Below are 22,325 nucleotides of genomic sequence, written 5' to 3'. Positions count from 1 at the left end.
CCATTCTCCATCATTTAATGAGGAAAGAACACAGAGAAGTTACCTGTCATGTGCCTGACATCTGTTCATTGATGTGAATTTCCTTATTTTTTTCACTTTGAGTTAATATCAGACCAGAAAGTTTTATATAAAAAAGGGAAAAGAAAAGGAGCCCCATGGAAACTCAGCAAGCGCATCAACCTCATATCCTCTATCAGGCCCATGTAGAGCTTGTCTGAGACCTGGGGAGGGCGTCTTGTTAGAATAAAGTCATAAACTCAAAGAAAAAGGCAGGTGGTCTCTGGTGTCCTCTCCCCGGCTGGCTTAGCCCTCTGAGGCCTGGGGCAAATTCTCATTAGCCAGCTGCCCTGGTTCTTGTACTTCAGTTCACAGCACAGAGGGAAGATGTCATGAGAACTGGTCCCAAAAGGCTTTATCAGATCAGGAAGTAAAAGTGGTCAGGGAGGCTGCAGAGCACAGGAGAAATGTCTCGTGGAAGGAAAAATGCACACAGCACCCTCAGTGTCTGTACAATGATAAGGGAAGCACGACCAAGCACACAACAAAATCCCAAAGAAAATCTACAGCACCCTCTGAAGGTGCTGGAAAAACGGAAGGCTTTTTGATGGAGGAAGAAATTTTTTGAGAAATTGGAGCAGAGGTTAAAGCATAGCACTAGTTTGAAATTTCAGAAAACTGGGTGAGGTTAAGGTTTTTAATCCAATTTCCTTCAAGTTTCACCAGGAATGTGAAACCCGTACTTTTCCCCTCTTTATTTGTTCCAGCTCTAGCGGGAAGGGTCAGCTACCATTTTAGCTTTTAACTTGGCAATGTTGGTTTTGTCATCAAATTTTAAAATAGTAATTTTCCAACTGTTTACTTCTAGTAATTGATTCTGCCTGAAGTTCTGTTCCTTGTTGCATTTTTCTCATTCCGCTTCCTTCTACCCCAATTTTTCACTGTACCAAGGCCCCTAGAAGCCGGGGGTATTGTTATTCCTCTTCTCCTGCTTTCCCACTCTTTCCTCAACAACAGCGGTGGCAACAACAACAACAACAACAAAACAAAGAAAGACTTGGCTCTCTGTGCACCCATTAAAACTTTTGGAAAAGCAAGGCAGAGTTCAATCACTAAGCAGCATATCAATGTGAATATAGTAAATACAGAGCCAAGGTATCATTGGAAACAATTGAAAAATATCAAGTAAATTAATGTAATAACTGCTGTCAATAGGTTACGGGAATTGTAGCTGGAAGGCTACCAGGACATGCAGTTAATACTTGTTTTAGCTAAACCAAAGCATAGGCAAAACAATGGAAAGAAAAACCAATCCATCAGCAGCTGCCAGATTCACTAATGATGAATGGAATTTAGTAAAAGTTGGACAATTTATTTTTAATACACTTTGGGAATTTGCTTGAGGTTAATTGGAGAAAATGCTAAATATGATCCAAAATATGTTTCTCTGTGCTTCATTTATTTTTATAGAATATAGCAGAGGCACTGGCTTTACAGGCTGCTGAAACTGCTTCTATGCAGGTATCAGGCTTATAATGTTCCTGTATGCATATTCTTTACTGTTAGTAATACTCCCAGTGAAATCCACAGGCATGTTGGGACTCTCAGGCATTAAGTGGAACATGGGCCCATGGTTGTAATGTGTGCCCTAATGTTTGGAATCTGAAAGGTTGACGGCTTCGGAAGAGGAGGATCAACAAGTCATTAAGAACCCAGAGACAAACACAATTCATGACCAGGCATTTACTGATCAGACCATGAATAGAGTTGTCAACTTGCCAATATTTTACTGGTGTGACCAGTTAACTGTGATCTGGCAATTAGGCTCTGAGAACTCAGTGACCTTTAGGGGCACCCAGTGGCATAGCGTGGGGGGTGCAGGGGGGGCCCGGCCGCACCGGGCACAACATCTGGGGGTTAGGGTTAGGGGGCACAAATCCACAGATTAGGGGGCGCAAATCCACGGGTTAGGGGGCACAAATTACTTGCCTTGCCCCGGGTGCTGACAACCCACGCTACGCCACTGGGGGCACCTTGCTCAGTGTAAAAGCACAACTTTCCATGCATTCACAGGTTTAATCTCTAGCAGCTTGTTAAAAAGATTCTCACAGTAGAAGGGTATTATAACTACTAGTTGCTTGCCTGAGACTTCTGAGACCTACTTATAAGGATAGACAGTAATGGGTTAGATCCTGGGGAATGGCTGGATCCTGAGTTTGCTCATCCTCAGTGGGGCCACCCACCTGTTCTTCGCCTGGCATCACCATGATGGCACACGACCCATTTTTCCTTGGCACCAAGGCCTGAACTCCAGATACTTCTGAGTGTAGCCAATCCCAGCAGGGCTGATTGTCATTGTCTTTAACTCCCACTTCCAACTCAGGCGCTTTGATTGGAGCTCCCAAGAAGAACCAATCCCAGCAGTGTTTGCATTTGGTGAAAATATTTAAAAGGCACCCAATATAAGTCCCGCTTGTCAAAGAATAATCAGGAGTGTGTTTCAGTGCTCCCAATTGTTCACTTGAAGCCATGGCTATACCTGCCACATACACCTGTTGTCATATATGTCAGGTAGAGGAATATGGCTTGGGGAAAACAGCCTCAGAGATCTAATTAGGGCTCAATGAATCAATTGTCTGACTTGATACACACAAGTTTCCAGTATTTGACATCTCAGACTCATATATATGTTGTTGTGATTCGAGGACCCGATCCCGGCTTGGGGAATAAAGACACGTGGACACAGAATGTAAGGTTAATGGGTAAGGTAAAGGCCACAACTTTATTGATTACAGCATGTGAGAAGGTATTGGCTTAGGCATTGGACCACAGAACATTAGACTCCACCCACTTGTAGAGGGGTGAGTTTGAGGAGGGGTTAACCACCAGTAGGGGAAGCCTGTTGATGCTAATCCAACTATAGGCTCTCTTCCTGATGTCACCGAGGGTCGTGCCATGGCCCCCCGCCACATGGGCATCGGACAGGATCCACGACCGCTGGATTCCTTTAGCAGAATACCCAAAATTGTCAGGGAAGGCGATGGCCACACCTTGCCCCCCGAAACACCAACAACACATTCCAATGCCTAACCGCCAAATACCATGAAAGTTGTGACGGTTGCTACGAGGTAGGCGAAAAAAACCAAGAGGCCGGGCCAATTTAGCCAATTGGAAAAAACTCCTACTAGGCCCCCTGGTTAAACAGGGTGACCAGCCAGAGGTCCATAGCAAAGTCTCAGGAACAGCTAATCTAAAGGGAGTGGAGGGTGGGTGACTCAAAGAAAATGTGTGTGCAATGGTGGGGATGGCTGGCGCGGCTGCGTTTGAGTAGCAAGCCACACCCCCGCCGAGCTTCCTTATTGGGTGCCCAACCAGGGAGGGGCATGGTACGCCAGCCCTGGAGTTGAAGCAGGGGGCGGAGCGCCCCCTGCATGACGCAGGAATCGTCTCCCGATCACAACCCCTTCCCTTCCTGGGAGGAGGAATGGCTTTGTCATTTTTTGTGTGTGTGCTGTTAACCCTGTTCTCAAACCAGCTAGGTTCTGTGCATGAGAAGTGAAACATTAGAATATTCTCTTGGCCCTGCCCAGAGGAGAGAGTCAGTGTTTTTGAAAACAAAGCTTGTTGTTTGCAAGCCTAACTGAATATTTCTGAGGGGCTGTCATGCAGATGTGGTCATGCAAGATGCCCCTGCCTCTTTTTGATGCCCAATCTTCACATGACATCCCCTAAGCAGAAGAAAGAGGAAGGCCCAGGAAGCCATTCTACTGTTATTTAGGTTGCTAGGCTTCGATCTAGCATTTCCCAGTTTGAGACCTCCTGTTATCAGCTTTGGATTCAGTGTGCAAATATATCTCCCTCCTTTAATACTTGTCCTACTGAAGTAACATGACAGCTTGTGCATTCCCAGGAAATGATTGAATGCATCTGGTTCATTGTGATGCATCAAGCCCAGAGGCTGAATTATTTCAACTGTCACAAATGTCCTTTGGTCCCTTAGAAATATATATCCAGGGTGTCTAATTGCAATTAACAAAGAATGGAAGCTAATGGGAGAAATGGTTGTGCTTATAAAAGTATTTGGATTTACTGACCTTACTCTGACATCATAATTAACCAACTGGGTAACTCAGTTATGGTCCATCAACTTCTCAAGCCAGTTAAACTTTCTCTCTCGCTCTCAAATATTGTCTTACCACATGAAGCTGGCTTCAAGCCATTTACCAGCAAGACAAACTGGGCTAGTAAAATCCTTAGGTTTAGCAGAAAGCAATTGGCACTATTTTAGTAGAATCTGACCAATAAAATACAAAACACAAATCTACTTTAATGGGGAGGAGGATTTGGTTTTGGGTTTTTTTTTTTGTTTTAGCTAAGTATCCCTTTCACTTTTTGTGGATTTTAACTATTATGAATAATCTATTGTACACATTGTGGGTAAGCAACTCATGCAGGAGCACTTTGACCATATTAGAACTGTAGCAGGAGCTGGAGAATCATAGCTCATTTGCAACATTGCTGTAACTGTGCACAATTAATACAACTAACACAATTCACATTGCAATGCTGATAACCTTTCTATAATTTTCATGAAAAATTAAGCAGTGCAAACTACAATCAATGGCAATTTTGAATATCCCACCCTAGCTCAGTGGTACAGCATCTGTTTAGCATGCTCATCCTCATTGCGTTTGGTGCAATGAGTATATCTGACATAAATAGATCCAAACCCAAGGCTTAGACTACATGTTATATTGGAGCAATCATGTGTTTAAATGAACAGCTTGCTTCTGTCACCAGCTAATGTATTCCTTTGTCCAAAGCGTGGAAGACTACACATTTGCCAGATTGCAAAAGAGTTGTCAAACAATATCATGGGGAAGCGAGAACTATTAGCTTGTGAAAATAATAATAATGGATTTATTGATTTGGGTTTTTCACCCACATCATTTCTGAAGGGTGAGCAACAACAATTTCAAATTAGAATCAAAACACTACAGAGGCAAAACAGATCTAACATCAGTGACCTGTGTCAAGAAAACTCATTTTCCCTTTTCCATTTAAAGCAGTCTACGGGGTTCTGAATTTGACTAAAGCAGAGGCACTGGGGAAGCGGATTAATCCACCATCCCACTCCATTTCCTGGATGTAAATGATCCCCATGAAGCTACTATGAACCCTGCAGCAGAATTGTTTTTACAGGTATCTACATTGTACGTGTATATTTTCCCACTGACGGATAATAACAGCATGGAAGGGGATTTAGATCTGGAAAATAGTATGGAGATATGTCTTACCCCACTCTCACAGACCTCTGCCACACCAATCAAAACTGGAGTTCTGTTTTTTTAAAACTTGGGGCAATTTGACCATTAATCTCTTGCCTGTTTCAATGGTCAGGTGTGAAGAGAACGCCCTTTTCATTCTCAATCACAGAAAGCTTTGTTGCAATAAATAGGTGATATATATCCTGTATTGTTGCACAGAATCAGATTTAGTTAGGACTCTGAAAGAAAGGCATTCCAAAGCTGGGAAACATTTAACCAGCAAGAATACTTCTCTCCCAGTATAATCTGATTTATGTCTGCTGTGAAGGAAGTCCCACTTAATTCAGTGGAACTGACTCCTACAAAAGTGTCTCGGGACTGTGGCGCCTGTGCATTTAGCCCAACTATAAAATGGTGATCTTCATCTTTCTAAGGACACTGCCTTTCGTGAGCGACATCAAATGAACAAGGCTATAAAAACAAGAAAACACCTTACCCAGAGATTAAACTCTGCCGCCAAAGTATTTGTTGCCAAGTTGTATCATCTGCATGTGATTTTATCAACAAAGTAAACCACAGGCGAGAGGCCATTTACACTTGGATCAGGTCTTCAGGAGATGCTACGAAATTGTTGAAGAGAGCTCCCCCAACCGACGCACTTGTGCTTTTCTTCTTAGCCTTTTTTTTTGAGAAGCCACATCTCCAAATTCAGAGAGAATAAGAATAGAAAGGCAAGCAAAAGGGAGAGGCGGGTGGAAAGAGAGGATATATATTGACCTTCTCCCCAGTGCAGTTAGAACTGTCTTTCCTATTTGTATCAAGGGGAAATAGAGATTGGTGCTCTTATCTCCTGATCAGAATAAGATAAGAACTGGTTGGGAGAGAGGATTCAGAGCCAGGCTTGCATTTCCCTTAGCAATAGCTGCTGCCTCTATAGGCAGGCCAACAATGCCCTTTGAGAACAATGAAACAAGAGGAAGTCAAGATCTCTGGCTGGCGTGAATGGCAAACTTACACATCTTCCACAGATCAGGCAAAACAGAAGAGGTGGGTCAACAGGGTAAACACCAGCTGACCTGAAGGTTATATTAGCACTCAGCTTCTTGTTCTGGCAGTGGTTTTTACAGTGTGGAAATTGCTGATGCACAAGGGGAGTGTGGGGGAGAAAGTGTGACATATTCCCACACTGCCAATTGGATGAAGCCAATGATATAATGTGATAGAGCTAAGAACAGGCATCCTGTGATGATGTATATACCATTTGCTTATTTTGGATGCTGATGGAAATTGACAACTGTATCCAGCTTCAACTGTATAATACCTTAATCTCTTTGTATGAAACCCTTCTAGAAAGCTGCTATTACTATTTGCTTTACGTGATTTTTCTATTAGTACCGAGAGCTTAGGCTTCATTGTTGTCCTTAATTCATGTGATAATTTACAGTGTCAATTTGACTTATTGCTGTCTACAATTAGACCTCCTGGGACTGTCCTGCTTCAGAATGCAGGGATGGGGACCGTAACAGAATGTCGCCCTGTGGAGCATCCCTTTGCTATGCCCCAAACAAACAGCCAGCCTTCCCCATCTTCATTGTGCTTCATTCCACTGACCCTCCTTCCCATTCAGGTAGCATTCTATGGCCACTGAGCACTCTCAGTCCTCATTGGACTGCTTTGAGGATTGTTCACTCCATAGGGCTTTTTCCTAAAGAAATGTATACTTTCTCAAACTCTGGCTCCCCTCCCTGCACCAGATTTTGGACTACAACTCTCGTCAGACCCAGCTAGCCCAACATACTCCTTTCCCTAGGAATGTAGTAGGATTAAGTGGATGGTAGAAGCAAATGTATGCCCATGAATGTGAAGGTCTCATGTCATCTAAAGGTAAAAGGTAAAGGACCCCTGGACGGTTAAGTTCAGTCAAAGGCGACTATGGGGTTGCGGCGCTCATCTCACTTTCAAGGCAGAGGGAGCCGGCGTTTGTCCACAAACAGCTTTCTGGGTCATGTGGCCAGCATGACTAAACTACTTCTGGAGCAACGGAACACTGTGATGGAAACCAGAGTGCACGGAAACACCATTTACCTTCCCACTGCAGTGGTACCTATTTATCTACTTGCATTGGTATGCTTTTGAACTGCTAGGTTGGCAGGAGCTGGTACACAGCAACGGGAGCTCACCCCGTTGTGGGGATTCGAACTGCGAACCTTCCGATCGGCAAGCCCAAGAGGCTCAGTGGTCATAAGCTACAGCTAATGAAGTTTATTTTGAATTATCAACCCAAATAATAAATACCACCTTGGTTAAAAAAAATCAGTGGTCAGGGGAGGAACAGAGACTTTACCAATGTGGAATTGGTTGTGTATGCACTATACATTCTTTTCCTAAAAAAATTCAGGAGACTTACACCAAGATCCTTTGGGAAAGTGATGTGTGTGCGTACTTTCTCCCTTTATGTCTCTTGTAGGGAATAAATGTGACCAGAGGTAGTGGCACCCTTGGCATTTGCTCAAATATCCAAATGTGCTCATAAGCTTAAATAGGTTGACAACCCCTAATCTTCTTGGTTCAATTAACATGCCAGTGCACTAGCTCCACCCTCCAGTTACTATCCATATCACTTCCATAAGTTGGAGGGTAACTGTCTACATTGGACAGTCTCTTCTACTCATGTAGGCTCCCCGGATGATGTAGAATTCCAATTTTCCAGCCAAGCATCAACTCATAGAGTTATGGTGGTGGGATGCATGTTGATTTAACCCACAATACAAATGCCTGAATAGGGCTCTGGACTTCAGCAGAGCTGATTTCCAGGTAAGTGTACATAGAACTGCAGCCTTAGCTAAGAAACTCAGGATCTTGAGCCCAGAGGAGCATGAAGTGAGAATGCTGAACAATAATTCAAATATAGTAATTCAAATGCAACAAAGACATTTAATCTACAGGCAGGCCCATTGCAGACTGTGTGGTAGGCTTATCTTATATAAATAAACACAGCAAGCACTGCTGATTCACAGCGGTATGTAAATTCATATAATAAGGAAGACATGAGTTTGATGACATGTATAATCCCTCTGCGAATATACTATTCACCCAATGAAGAACTGCAGCTATTTTTCAATTATACCAACATGTAGTGCATTCAGAAAAGGGAAGGGTGGTTGAATAAAAATACAATTAACTCTGTGTCTGTCTTTGCTAATTTATACCAGCTGAACATATGGGCCTCTATTTCTTTGTCATGAGTGAGATCTCTGTAGAAAGAGACATTATTCTAAATATCCTATCTTTTTCTCACTTTATGCCTTAATAAGATTACAAGCAGCTTGTGCTCTTTTCCACATAAAAATATGTACTCTCCCAAATCAGTACATATGTCTATCATAAACATGCTACCATACTATATGTTCCTTTTGGCCTGATCTTCAGAATGGCAATTTAAAAATAAATAAATAAATTATCTGTCCTGCTCCACACATGAAATACCGTATTTTTCGCTCTATAAGACGCACCAGACCACAAGAAGCACCTAGTTTTTGGAGGAGGAAAACAAGAAAAAAAATATTCTGAATCTCAGAAGCCAGAACAGCAAGAGGGACCGCTTCACAGTGAAAGCAGCAATCACTCTTGCTGTTCTCGCTTCTGGGATAGCTGTGCAGCCTGCATTCGCTCCATAAGACGCACACACATTTCCCCTTACTTTTTAGGAGGGAAAAAGTGAGTCTTATAGAGCAAAAAATGCGGTATCTCATAGCAAAAGTAATCATAGGTTACCTTGAAAATGAAAAGAGGGAAGGGCTCTGAAGAGAGCAGAGGAGGATTCTTACAACTCTTTTTTCCCATCAGGGGAGTGCAGAAATGGAATGGAATGGTGAGTAAAAACATGCAAAAGAGATATGGATTGGAACTCAATCTGTCAATTCATTCTTCAAACACTGTTTATTTCTTATGTATTCAAGGATTCAGTGGCATAACAAGGTAATTTTAGACTCTGTACTTAATGTTCTTATGTGGGTATCCTTTAAGCATCCATGTGTCAACTACAGAACACACCAGTAACATGTAATATGCCCAGCCAACTTCCCCCTGAGGATAAAACAATAGTACGGAACCTGTAACCCATCTGATGATGCTGGACTACAACTTAGAGCTGCCATATGTCCAGATTTCCCTGGATGTTACTGGGATTTCAAAGCCGGAATTGATGTCCGGGGGGAATTTCCGAAAGGTGGCACTTTGTCCTGGATCTTAGGCAAGTCAATTGGGAAACAACTTTGAAGTTTTCCTTTAAAAAAGCTCCATGATTAAAAAGGCTCAACAACTTTCGGGGTGTCCTGGTTTTTACTTTTTGAAATATGGCAACCCTACTACAACTCCCATCATTCTTGATGATTGGTCCTGCTGGCTGGAGCTGATGGGAGTTGGAGTCTAGTAAATCTGTAAGACTACAATAATTATTTTTTAAGGATACTGTTCTTTGTTGTTGTTTAGTTGGGTCCAACTCTTCGTGACCCCATAGACCAGAGCACACCAGGCACTCCTGTCTTCCACTGCCTCCCGCAGTTTGGTCAAACTCATGCTGGTGGCTTTGAGAACAATGTCCAACCATCTCGTCCTCTGTCGTCCCCTTCTCCTTGTGTTCTCAATCTTTCCCAACATCATGGTCTTTTCCAGGGAGTCTTCTCTTCTCATGAGGTGGCCAAAGTATTAGAGCCTCAGCTTCAGGATCTGTCCTTCCAGTGAGCACTCAGGGCTGATTTTGTTAACAATGGATAGGTTTGTTTTTCTTGCAGTCCATGGGACTCTTAAGAGTCTCCTCCAGCACCAGAATTCAAAAGCATCAATTCTTTGGCGATCAGCCTTCTTTATGGTCTAGCTCTCACTTCCATACATCACTACTGGGAAAACCATAGCTTTAACTATACGGGCCTTAGACTGCAGCAATCAGCAGCAGCCCAGAAGGGACATTGGGGAGAGCTGTGCTCTGCAACTCTGTTCTTCAGCTTTAAGTCCAGCAGTAGCACTGCAAGGATTGTGCCCAATAGGACTAAAAGATTACATCTAGTAAGCGGTCCAAACTTGAAACATAACTAAACAATGAAAATATTTTTTACATCCTGAAACTACTGAAAAACCCTCCAACAAGCTTAAAATAAGCCTTGCACTTCATATTTCTAAGTCATTGGCAGGAATAGTAATCTTACGCAGCTTAATGTACACTATTAAATATGAGTAATAAACATATTGATCATTATACTTCTCTTAGCTGATGAGGCAACTTTAGTGGATGAAACCACAATGCCATATGGATTCAATGTGCTTAATATAGTTCTCCAAATAACCACCATAAATTCTAATTAAAAATTATACAGGGCATTTAATAGAGAATTCCAACATATTCGTCTAAACTGCCATTACAATAATATTACTGCAGGTGAAATGCTGTTTAAAAGGGGGACAAAGAAGTATTTAAATGCTTACCAGCTAACTGCAGTTTATAGGATTTGGAGTGACACTAATTTTAACCTTTATGTCTCACAATATAAAGCGTGATTAATGAATGCTTTTCATTAATTGGAAATGACACCAAAATAAAATGAATCGTTTCTCTAACTGTGTTCAAATTAAACTAAAGCAGTGCACTTTTTGTGCTGTGTGAGATCCAGCATCTTATTAGAATTTTAAATGGAAACATTCTTTTGACAACAAAAGCCCCGTTTTGGCAAAGGATGAGGTAATGGATGCTTATAACTTAAATTTAGAGGAATCTTAATCCCAAACTGCTGTTTGCCAAGGTAATGCTATATGCATTCATTTCCCAATGTTTATTTGTCAACAAGTTAAATGATCCTGGTGACTCAGTCTTCAGAATGCATTGGCACTAAAACTAGTTTCTAAAAGAACATAAAATTATATGCTAAATACAAATAGTAATAAGTTAGTAGGTTAGAACAGATATACCTGATGTGGCAGAAAACTCAAGGTTTCTTTTGGAATCTGGTGGGAATAAGTCAAGACACCAGCCAGACTTGCTGGAACCAATAGTTCAGCTCCTGGCTAAAATGACTCTACCTGTCTTTGTTCCAAGGTAAGATAATTACTTAAGAGACATTAAAAAGGGATTTTTTTTGTCCTCCTGGAAATCCAAGTGATCAGTAAAGGTTACTTTGCAATAAGAAGTTTCTATTCTACCTCTGGCCAAAATTCCAGTCCTCTTTCTTAATCATGAATTGAGCTTTGGACAGGCTGTCAACCTGGCACGTCTTTGAAATTCCATTTAATCCATATTGCCACTATCATTATCATCCACATCATATTTACACTGGCTGCCACAACCACATCTAGTGGCTTGATTGGCTCTTTGGGTGATTCTTGGGCATAGTTTGGGGAAAAGAGCACCTTCTCTCATTTACTGTTGTAGGAGATGATTTGGTTCAGATGAGGAAGTGCTGGTGTGGTATTAAGAGTGGTTGACTCATAATCTGGTGAACCGGGTTCGCTTCCCCACTCCTCCACATGCAGCTGCTGGGTGACCTTGGGCTAGTTACACTTCTCTGAAGTCTCTCAGCCTCACTCACCTCTCAGAGTGTTTGTTGTGGGGGAGGAAGGGAAAGGAGAATGTTAGCCGCTTTGAGACTCCTTAAAGGGAGTGAAAGGTGGGATATCAAGTTCAAACTCTTCTTCTTCTTCTTCTTCTTCTTCTTCTTCTTCTTCTTCTTCTTCTTCTTCATGCAGCATAGAGTTGAACTTTGGAATTTGCTAGCACAAGATGTCATAATCACCACCACCTTAGATGGCTTTAAAAAGGGATTACACAGATTCACGGGGTGATATTGATCTTAGTCATATTCATTGAAATTAATGGACTTGTTAAACCAATTGATTTTAATGAGTCTTATAGGAGTATGACTAACATGGGATATCATCCCATAGAACGTAACGGCTGCTAATCATGTTCTTTCCTGGTATATGAATTCTATGAAACACAAGATAATGCATTGAAAGTCATCTAGCACAGAAAAAATGAAATCCAGTATTTAAAATTCATGACATTCAAGCCACACATGGTCAAAATTAATGTTTGCAAACCTTGCCCTCTCTAATATTACAGTATTTGTTACACTGTGGAATTTAAAACAAGTTTATTGTCTATAAATGTCATGCTTGCCATGATCGTGTTTTGAGATCTGTGGTAGAAGATCTGGTGGGTAATTTACGAAAATCCCTTTATGCTATATCTAAAGGACTGTGGGAGATTTGAAACACTTGAGGCTTGTTGCTTGGCAAACCTCTGGAAAATTACAAATTTTACTGTCTGAATAATACTCAAACCCTTGTCTTCCAACCAAAACCAAATATTACAGTATCCAGGAATCATGAGATCACACATTTTGCCTAATAGGGCCTCTTAAAAATCAAGAAAATTCATATATAAGATTCATAGACAGCATAAGGGCATTTGAACCTATAAAAATATAACACATGAATAAATACATAATCACAACTTAAATGCAAGATGAGAAATCAAGATCCATTGGCTTAGATGTTGGAAGTCAAAATGATGCCATAGCTAGTAAACAACACCGAACTACAGTGACACATAAAAATAAAAGATTAAGAGTGGCATTTGAAGAAGGATGAAAAATAATTACATCAGGACTGAAAATTTATTTCTTGGCATTGCAAAATATAATTTTTAAACAGACCACAAAGTTTGGAACATTAAAATGCTAAATATGTGCTGAAATTTGATGGAGTCCTTTTGAGAGGAAATGGACTTCATTAATGATTGGACGTCCATACAACATTGAATTGGTTTCATACAGCAGTGACATGTGAATACACACACAAACAGGTTTGCATCAGATAAAATGAGAAATGACGGTTCCCTGCTATATGAATGATCCTGCATGATCCTCAGGCTTACACACACACCCTTTTTATGCATACCAGAGGAAGAGATTCAAAGATCTCCAAGATGTCTGAACATGAGGACTTGTGGTTTGGTTGAACTGTGATTACTGAGAAGAAGCCAGGTTCATGGGGAACTGGTCCTTGAAATTCATAACAAAGCTACTAGAGACTGAGTGCACCTAGGTCCCCTAAATTCTGCTTTGTGCTTGATTTGTAGGGGGAAATGCAAACAGTCCTCCAGCCAAATTTCCAATATCACTCAGCCATCAGAGGACTGTTAGAGCCAAATAGACCTGAAATAAAGGCATGCAGCTTTTACTTTTATTTATGTCGACAAATGCTGAGAAGCTACATTCAACTCATAGACCAGCTGTATTGCTGGATACTTACATAGCTTGCTAACTGCCTACTGTAAATTCATGCTGAGCAGTAATCCATCTATCATTACAGTTACAGGTGTTTGGTTCTTGCCTATAGACAGGATCTGTAGTACTGTCGGCAGTCACCATATGGAATATCTTACATGTTGTTTGCAGTGGTAGCAAAACTGAATTGTTAATCACACTGTCATAAAACATAAAGCCATGGAAACCAAATAAAGCAATAGGGGTCCAGCTTTGAAAACTGAAATTGTGCAGGAGGTACACTTTAAGATGTGCAGAAAATTCATTCCTTGATAGATTCACTGTGCCGTGTTTGATGGTGAATGAGCAACAGACCTTGGTTAATAGCTTGAGGGCTACAAATTATTATGATGTGACGGGAATAATCCACAGAGCCTGAAGATAAGGTTTTCCTGAGCTGGTGCCCCAAAGTTGAGAACATTTCTGCTTGAATGTTGAATGTGCCTTATCTTCAGAGCACTCTTACCATACTTGTGCAAAAACATTTTATGCTTGTTGGGAAGAGGGATGAGCTCAGAGTATTTAGTTGGAGTTTTCAAACTACTTACTACAAAGTTCTCTACAAAGGATCAGCTGGAAACTATTTACTCTGAAGCAAGTGTTTTGCAAAACTCAACAATATCTTAGTTTTTCCTACATAAAGCATGAGACTCCTTATCAGCTTTCTCCAGATTGTTTGGGGATTGTGATATCAAAGCTCAGGATGTTTGACTGTTGTAATGTTTTTGTATGCTGCTGTCACTTTTTGGGATGTGATTTTCCCTGGCATAATGAATTTGTATGATATTTTCACTAACATAAGCATTTATATGCACACTTTACACAAGTATATGTTTTTTTGTACATGTTCCTTGTCTGGAGAACTGGACTGCAAAATTCGGAGAAGTGTGAATTTTGGAAGGATAATTGTGTTTCAGCGAGCATCTTGTTGTAGAAAGTGCAAATTAAGCAAGTTCTCTTTTTAATGGTAACTGTTTCATATTTCTCCTCCATCTCTACATATGAGTGGAACCCAGTCTTCTCCTGCTTGCACGCATTTGCATATATCTTAAACAGAAATCCAGCATTTTTGCACATATGCAAGCTTCGCACATAAGACGTTGGGTTTAAGTGCTTTGTTTGCATTCACCTATGTGCAAAAATATGAAAAAGAGAAACTTGTTTCTCATATATTAACCCTCAAAAAGTGTAAAAATAAACAATAAAATACAATTAAATATGAATATTTAATGCATACATTCCACTCACCACCTGAATGAAGCTCATGGACCACTGGTGCTACCCAAAACACAGTTTGTGAACCACTGCTCTGTGTGAAGGGATGTCTCATCTAAATATAAAGATCTATGTGGAGGAAGGGCCTTGAAGAAGAAGGGCGATGAATTTCCCATCAAATTTTCATAGTTGGACAGCAGGCTAAACAAGCACAGCTGGGGTGGGAAGGAGTGTTACCTGATGACAATATATCCCAATATGACCAGTTATATATATTATATTGTAATTTGTATCTCTGCATATATTATTAGCATATGCAAACTTTATGCAAATATGTGTCTGCATTTATTTTCTTTTTGAGCAATATATATCTTCTTTTCTGGTGATAAGTGGCCACTCAAGTTTTCTAGCATGAACATACCCCATGCTTGAATCTCTTCCACTTTCGCTTGCCTCAAATAAATAAAGTGATCGTGCAGGTTGGCAAACTCTACCTGCCTATAAGTTGAGTCAGATGTAGATTCAGCTGCTAAACTGTAGGATGATGTAAAGAAATATATGCTGCTCAATACTCTTTTTTAAATGGTTGAGTTTCTGCTGAGTCTAAGTATTCTTTGAACATATCAATAATTCAAAAGTTATTCTTAGAAAAGTCTGATTTTCATCTCTGTGCAAAGACTGCTTGTAGACTGCCATGCTACTATTCAAGGCTTGTTACTGATAAAATTAGAGAGAGAAATGTCATAGCAAAAGATAGAAAAGACAGAGCAAAGAAAATGTGCAAAGAAAGTTGGAAGTAATGCTGGAGGAGTTTATTGGTAAGTGGCATTTGAGATTTCCCCCCGTTTATTTTTTTCAGGGGGAGTTAAGTGTGTGTGTGTGTGTGTGTGTATCAGCTACAATGCTATTTCCTAGGCAATTTTGAATGTGAATATGCTTACACACAAATAAGCAATAACTAGTTTTGTTTGACTGGAGGAGACATGGTTGGCATTCCTGATCACTGCAGGAACTCATAGATTACATCGGTGATGAAATTTGTGAACCCCACACTGAGCATTACAGCACAAGCAGGGAATTAGATATGGAAGGCATTTCTGCTTATGAGGTTCTTGCAAAACAATACGAATCAGCACTGAAAATTAGCAATATCAGAATTTTCTGCTGGATATTAAGAGTTGACTGTTAAGGACTTTTATTCTTCACTAGCTACACATAAGCAGTCTCATGCCTAGCATCCCTGAGAGTTAAAGAAATTAAAGATCCTATTAACCCTTGAAGGAGGATTACTCAGAAACTGATGCTAAAGCATTTCTGCAAAAGGGTGTGGTGGTCTAGATGTGGGGTGGGAAGCCTCCATGTCCATGAACCAGATGCAGCCCTCAGTCTAATCCCATCCACCCCACAGTGTCAGAAGGGGATTGGGTAGGTCCCCCCTTGCTTGCTTTTTGACAAGGATAGGTGGGCCGCTTTCTTTGTGGTAGTGGCACAACTGCAGCAGAGGCTAGCTGGGAGCAGCTTCCCTCTTGCCTACTCCATCTGCAAAAATCTGGCTTGTCTCCTACTCTTGAATCCATAATTCCAGTGTTAGGTACAGGGATGAAGATGGAGGGAGCTGAGATGAGGCAACCAGGACCGGAGGAGGAGCTGGTTGAGGTAGAGGTTGGCCAAGGATCTTCCTCTTATACTTTCCCATCACTAACTCTGTGCTTGTGCCTTTCAGGATGAAGAGGAGGGTTTCTTACATCTCTGCCCCCATCTATTTTCCAACATCTTTCTCAATTTCTCAGGTCAGAAAAAGAGGAGGGATTGCAGGAAGAGAAGGATAAACAAACCTTCATGGGGTGTGGAAAGCTGTCTGGTGCTAGTCTAGAAAGCCAGGCTTACAACTTCAAGAACTGAAGTTCATGAGCCCCCTTTACATTATGAAATCTTTTTGTGGCCTTAGGGAAGTAATCATGTCAGGCCTCTGTTTTCATCGGTGCAACATGAATTATACTAGCCTGCCTCTATAGGTTAGTTAAGGTGAACAAACATGAGAAGTTGAAATGACCAGTAGTCAAATTTAACATTTTGGCAAGACCGATCCAAGGCAGCCTGCTATCCATTACCTTATTCCTGGAAAAAGAAAAGTGGCCGAGCCATTTGTTTAATGTTACCCATGTTTCAGCAATGGTTCCAAATGGTGAGTGTGTGTGAGATATGTAGTCATTTCAACCTTCTTTTAGTAAGTTCCTCCCCACCCCTTCTGCACTTTTCTTTACCTCTGCCCCATCTCCCATTGCTCTCATATTTCCCCACAGCTTTACCTTATGTGGAAACCTCGTCCATGTTCATATGAACATGGAAACCTTCCAAAATAGCAGTGCTGAGATGTACTTGGATTACTCCCTAGAGCACCTGAAATGCCAGGAAAGAAAATCAGATATATTTGGCATCAGATCTGAAACACAAGGTCATTATATGGACTATTAAATTTTGATAATATAGGATAATAAAGATGTTGGTGGAACTAGATCAGAGATCACATGTTTTAGAGAACTTATAAGATGTATTTCAGGTGACTTCATTCAGGCTGAAATAATAACCAGAGCTATTGTATGAAGGGTTGCTGAAGCACATATTTGGGACCAAAAAAAAGTGGATTCAGACCTGAAAAGAGGAATATGACTGTAATCATTCCACCTTCTTTTGTTATATCCAGACCCCTGCCATTAGCTGAGCATTCACATCAAAGCACCCTTACAAATATCCTTTTTTATTTTCACGGAACCCAACAGCTGCACAGTAATAAAGGTTTTCTTTGCATTGTACAGTCCCTCTCAAGGCCCTTGTAAACCTTGGTGCTGTTGCAGCTCTCCCAGGATTATTCTTGATCTAGACTATGGGGTGGGTGCAGGAAATTGAATGTATGAATACTGTTTCATATTAGGGATGGGGAGACATTTGGTTTGGTTTCCATTTTGATGTGAATGCACCTAATTTACATGAGCCGAACCAACATGCGGACTAAAGCACAGCTCTTTTTTGAAATCCATATACTGTATTCCAAATTTCTATGATGCAGTTCTTCAGCCAAATAATGCGTGCAAGAATCTGCATATTATGGGGTATTGTGCTTTAAAATGTGTACATTGTGGACATGTTAAATAGCATTATATTATTGATTCATTTACCAGTCCTGTGTGTTGCCCTTTGGTGATAAGTATACCTCAACAAAAACATAAAAGCAATACCATAAAAGACAGGTGAAATATATATATATATATCATAAATGTAAAACACAATAGGAAAAGGCAGCTTTGAATCATTTGACACTTCCAGACCAGTCCAATTGTATATCAACTAACAACTCTTCAGCGCATCCCCTCCAAAAGTCTGCTAAGGCAGACACAGCTCAATCTGTTTCCTGAAAGAATAAAATGAAGAGGCCTCAGTGAGGTGGGAATTCCCCACATGCAGACTCCTTCTCTTGCGCTATATGTACCTCCTCCTATGAAGAGGGCCTTGTCTGCAGATTTCAAGTCATGGGCGGGTCTATATGGGAGCAGGGATTCTCTCAGACATTCGGGCCCCAGGGCTTTGAATGTAAGGGTAAGCATTTTAGAGGAAATTACTTGCAAAGATGTGCATGTTAGGCAAAAGAACCTACAGTAATGTGTATATTAAGAGAAATGCACACTAAAGGGCTGACAGTTTTTTTATGATGACTTTTAAAAAAACCTGATACCAAAGCATCAAACTCCACTTAACACAAGCCTGCTCTGAATCCCTTTTAGGACTCCATTAACCACTAACAAAATATATACAGTGGTACCTTGGTTTACAACCATAATCTGTTCCGGAGGTCTGGTTGTAAACCAAAACAGGTTGTAACCCAAGGCGCACTTTCGCCAATGGGGCCTCCCCCCCCCCAAAGGGTTGTAATCCAAAAAATAAAATAAAAATGGGTTGTAATAAAAAAAAGGGACACGCACTTCCGGGTTTGACGTGGTTGTAATCCAAAATGGTTGTAATCCAAAACGGTTGCAAATCAAGGTACCACTGTACATTACTGAAATTAACAAGTATTAATTGCAAGCATTTTTTCATCTGTGTGGCAAAACTTTTGGCTTCCATCTTCATCAGCTGCTCTGATAAAAATGGCACAATGTTGTTTCCAAGGTGGGAGTTAAAGAGATTTGAGAATGGGATGCTCAGAAAGGCTTTGTTTGCTGAATGCTCAGTCATGACGGCAACGTTGATGAGCACCATAATCACTTAGCATCAACTACCAACATAAAAAATCCTGTTTTGTTCATCACAAATATTCATATATATGTATGAACATTAAGAGTTTATATGATGGTGGGAGGGGGTTCCTTCTTTCTTTTATTTATATTTTGACTTCTCACATACGTAGCAGAGAGTTTTGCACCCATGGGAAACATACTCTGAGTTCAACTGAGGTGTTGCATATACTGGGATGCTGCATTTAACACTGTGATCCTGACTCTGAAAAGGTCGATGAGGTAATGAAATTCTGAATATTAGGGGAAACATAATGTATGTATTTTAAAAAGATAAGCTATTGGACAATGGAAGCAGATTCCTGAAAAAGGTTGCAGATTACCTATCTCTGGAGATATCTTCTTAAAAAAAGAACAAATGTGCATCTGTTAGGAATGGTGGAGCTACACTATCACCACCAAGGGATTGAACTAGAGGACCTTCAGCAATGTTTCCAAGTTTATGATCCTGCATTTTTTCCCTTTATGAAGGAAGCCTGATTTCACCTTTTTGGGGATCCTTCCCATTTCTTCTCATGGACACTGTTTGTTTCTCTCCTGAATGCTCAAAGTCCATATATCTCAAATGGTAGAGAATTAAGGTGGTATTTAAGGGGGGGGAATCTACCCTAATTCTTTAGCTATATATGATTTATAGATTATAGATGGATATTTAGAAAATCTGTAAAAGAAAGACAACGTCTCACAGAAACAGGCATAATCCTTTGTTATGAAATTCAAAAAGAGTATTTTCCTCTTAATATTATTTTCTTCAGATGGCAGATCATAACTGCTATACTAGATGTGTCAGTATGTGAAAGTTTTCCCATATTGCATACATACAGTTCCATTGATAATATTCCAAATTGATATATAGCAGGGCCTTCTGGTTATGGCACCCCAGTTACGGTACTCTCTTTCATTAGAGATACATTTGTCCTCTTGTTGATGCCTTTTTATTGCCTATTAAAGTCATGTGGTTCATCCGGCTTTATGCCTCATGTGAGGCATCCTGCAGTGATTTACAATAGAATTTTATGGTTTTGTTGTTGATTTTATGTTACATTTTACTCTATTCCTTTATGCATCCTGAGACCATCAGTTGAAGGGCAGTTTAAAATATTATTATTATTATTAATAAAATAATACATAAATGCACACATCCTTAAGTGCATAATACAGAGAACATGGATTTTGAGAGGTGTTTTTTTTAACACATTAGTTCTGAAAACTCTAATGAGCATTTCATAAGCACTTGCTAATAGTGCCCAATTTTAAAAAATGATTTATGTGTCAACATTTCTTTTTGCACATGACAAAATAGTAGTATCCCACTTGAATGTGTCTGTATTCTATTTTAACAAAATGCTCTGTTGTAAGAGAGAAGGGAGTTCAGAAAAGACAAATGAAATTGCTGAGCTTACTATGTGGCTTTTTATTTACTTTTAATACCTCTGTATATAAATAATTCAGCTCTTCAGTTCCCCAGCTGTTTAGTTTTCATATCCAGCTACAGGAGCAAGTCGTTTTTGCCTCTGCTTTTGTTATACAAACACTGTCAAGCACATACTCTGAGTTTCCTTTTAGTGAGCTACTAATTGCAATAATAGTAGTCTGAATGGTAAATACTTGCAATGTGATCCATCAATGTTTCGCAGAGCTCTGATAGTCCTATGGAGCTGTGCATGAACCTTAGGCCTGTCCCCCCCCCCAACCCAATCCCCATTCACATGATTGTTGTGAAATCATTGGGTAATCTTTGCTGGTATGTTTATAGATAAGCAAGCAGAAGCAAGAAATAAGCTTGAACTTCTGAGCTGACTTTAAACAAAACCTTTCTTCACCTTGAGATGTTTCACAATCGTGTCTTTCTCCTACATAGTTCTTCTGCACTGTATTCTTAATGTTTAGATCTTGCACTCATATTTATTTATTTGTTATAGTTACAGTATATAAGATTGCCCAGTTACATTGTTCACTAATTTTCAGGGTGACGTAACACAATACAATAACAATTAAAATACTAAAAGGTTGCGTCGTAAAAAGCAAATATAAAATAACACCTTGCAGCCTAAACGTTTCCAGTCGATGGAGTAAAACCAGATGACTAAACTAGATGACTAAATTACGCATATAAACAGTGGTTCAAAACTGTAAAATCACAATTTGCTGTTGTTTTTTGAAGGCCCAAGAGAATGAACAAAAATTCACCTGGCACTAGAATGACCATAAAGAAGGTGCCAGATGTGCCGCATAGCAAGGGGCACAAATGCCTACTCCAAAGAAGAAATGGAGCATGGCAATTCTTTTACTTAATGGCCTTTGCCACCCAGACTAAGAAAATAATAGAAATATACACAGTTGAAGTCAGCAATGGCTCCCTGAACTAACAAAGTCAGTTCCAGTAGAAAGTCGTGATTTCATCCCGGTGGAAAATGGTCACATGAGCAACGTATTATATCACCCATTTCACTGTATTTACAATGACTTTTAAAATATCCTGTGGTCAAGTGGTTTCGTTCATTTCTCCTATATTGAAGCCTCCAAGGGTACCACAGCAGCCTGTGGTTCCAATTATGAATCCAATGTGATTGGCAATGCTCAACAAAATGTGGACATAATTTGAAGAAAGCTCGTGGCTTAAAATGTACAATCCTTTGGTTCATGTTAAACATCATAAGGGACAAAGCAGTCTCTGAAGGTATTTGGGGATGAAGAGGCAGAGGGGATGAGAGCCAAGCTAGCAGGGTGGCCCAAGGAAGCTAGGTGGGCAGGCTTACAGATGGAGCTCCAAGTTGTGTTGGGTCAGATCTGTTACAAGTAGGCTGCCACCTGTACTTTAGCCATCTCAGACACTTAAATTCTGGCAGCTCAGAAAACCAAGGAACTGCTTTTTTCCTAGCCAGTGGGCAAAGGCGGTAATCCCCTGGGCCAACTGGGACTTTCAACAGGGAGGCTTTGTGGGTCAGCTTGAGGCATTTGGGCTATTGGGTTGTTTTTATTTTTATTAGGTATTTTGTGGTTTTATATCTTGATTTTATTCTGTGAACTGCCATGAGACCCCAGGTATAGGGTATAATAATAATAATAATAATAATAATAATAATAATAATAATAATAATGAAATAAAATAAAATAAAATAAAAGCCAAAGGATCCGACTGCCTCTCATTGGACCATCTTAATAAGTCCTCAAAGAAGGCACCAATAGCTCTTCCAATTACTTGTTCCATTCTTCAGGCACTGAGCACCGATGTGTGA

At 40.3% G+C, this 22,325-nt stretch overlaps 1 long non-coding RNA gene across 2 annotated transcripts in view; it reads right to left on the bottom strand.

The window, feature by feature from the left end:
• The window catches only part of LOC309540349, a 64,827-nt gene that overhangs the window by 16,473 nt on the left and 26,029 nt on the right, over positions 1 to 22,325 (bottom strand). Inside the window, exons 2-3 of one of the 2 annotated variants that reach the window (XR_014223202.1) lie at positions 17,107 to 17,197; positions 14,940 to 15,012 (exon numbers count right to left, since the gene is read on the bottom strand). This is a non-coding gene — a long non-coding RNA (uncharacterized lncRNA). Of the gene's footprint in view, positions 1 to 14,939; positions 15,013 to 17,106; positions 17,198 to 22,325 lie in introns of those variants that run through there. The other variant, XR_014223203.1, reaches the window with a different exon arrangement.

This window comes from Podarcis vaucheri (genome assembly GCF_965113315.1).
Source record: "Podarcis vaucheri genome assembly, chromosome: 9".
Classification (NCBI taxonomy): Eukaryota; Metazoa; Chordata; class Lepidosauria; order Squamata; family Lacertidae; genus Podarcis; species Podarcis vaucheri.
Note: the sequence above shows the minus strand (reverse complement) of the source record. Positions and strands in the feature narration are given on the sequence as shown.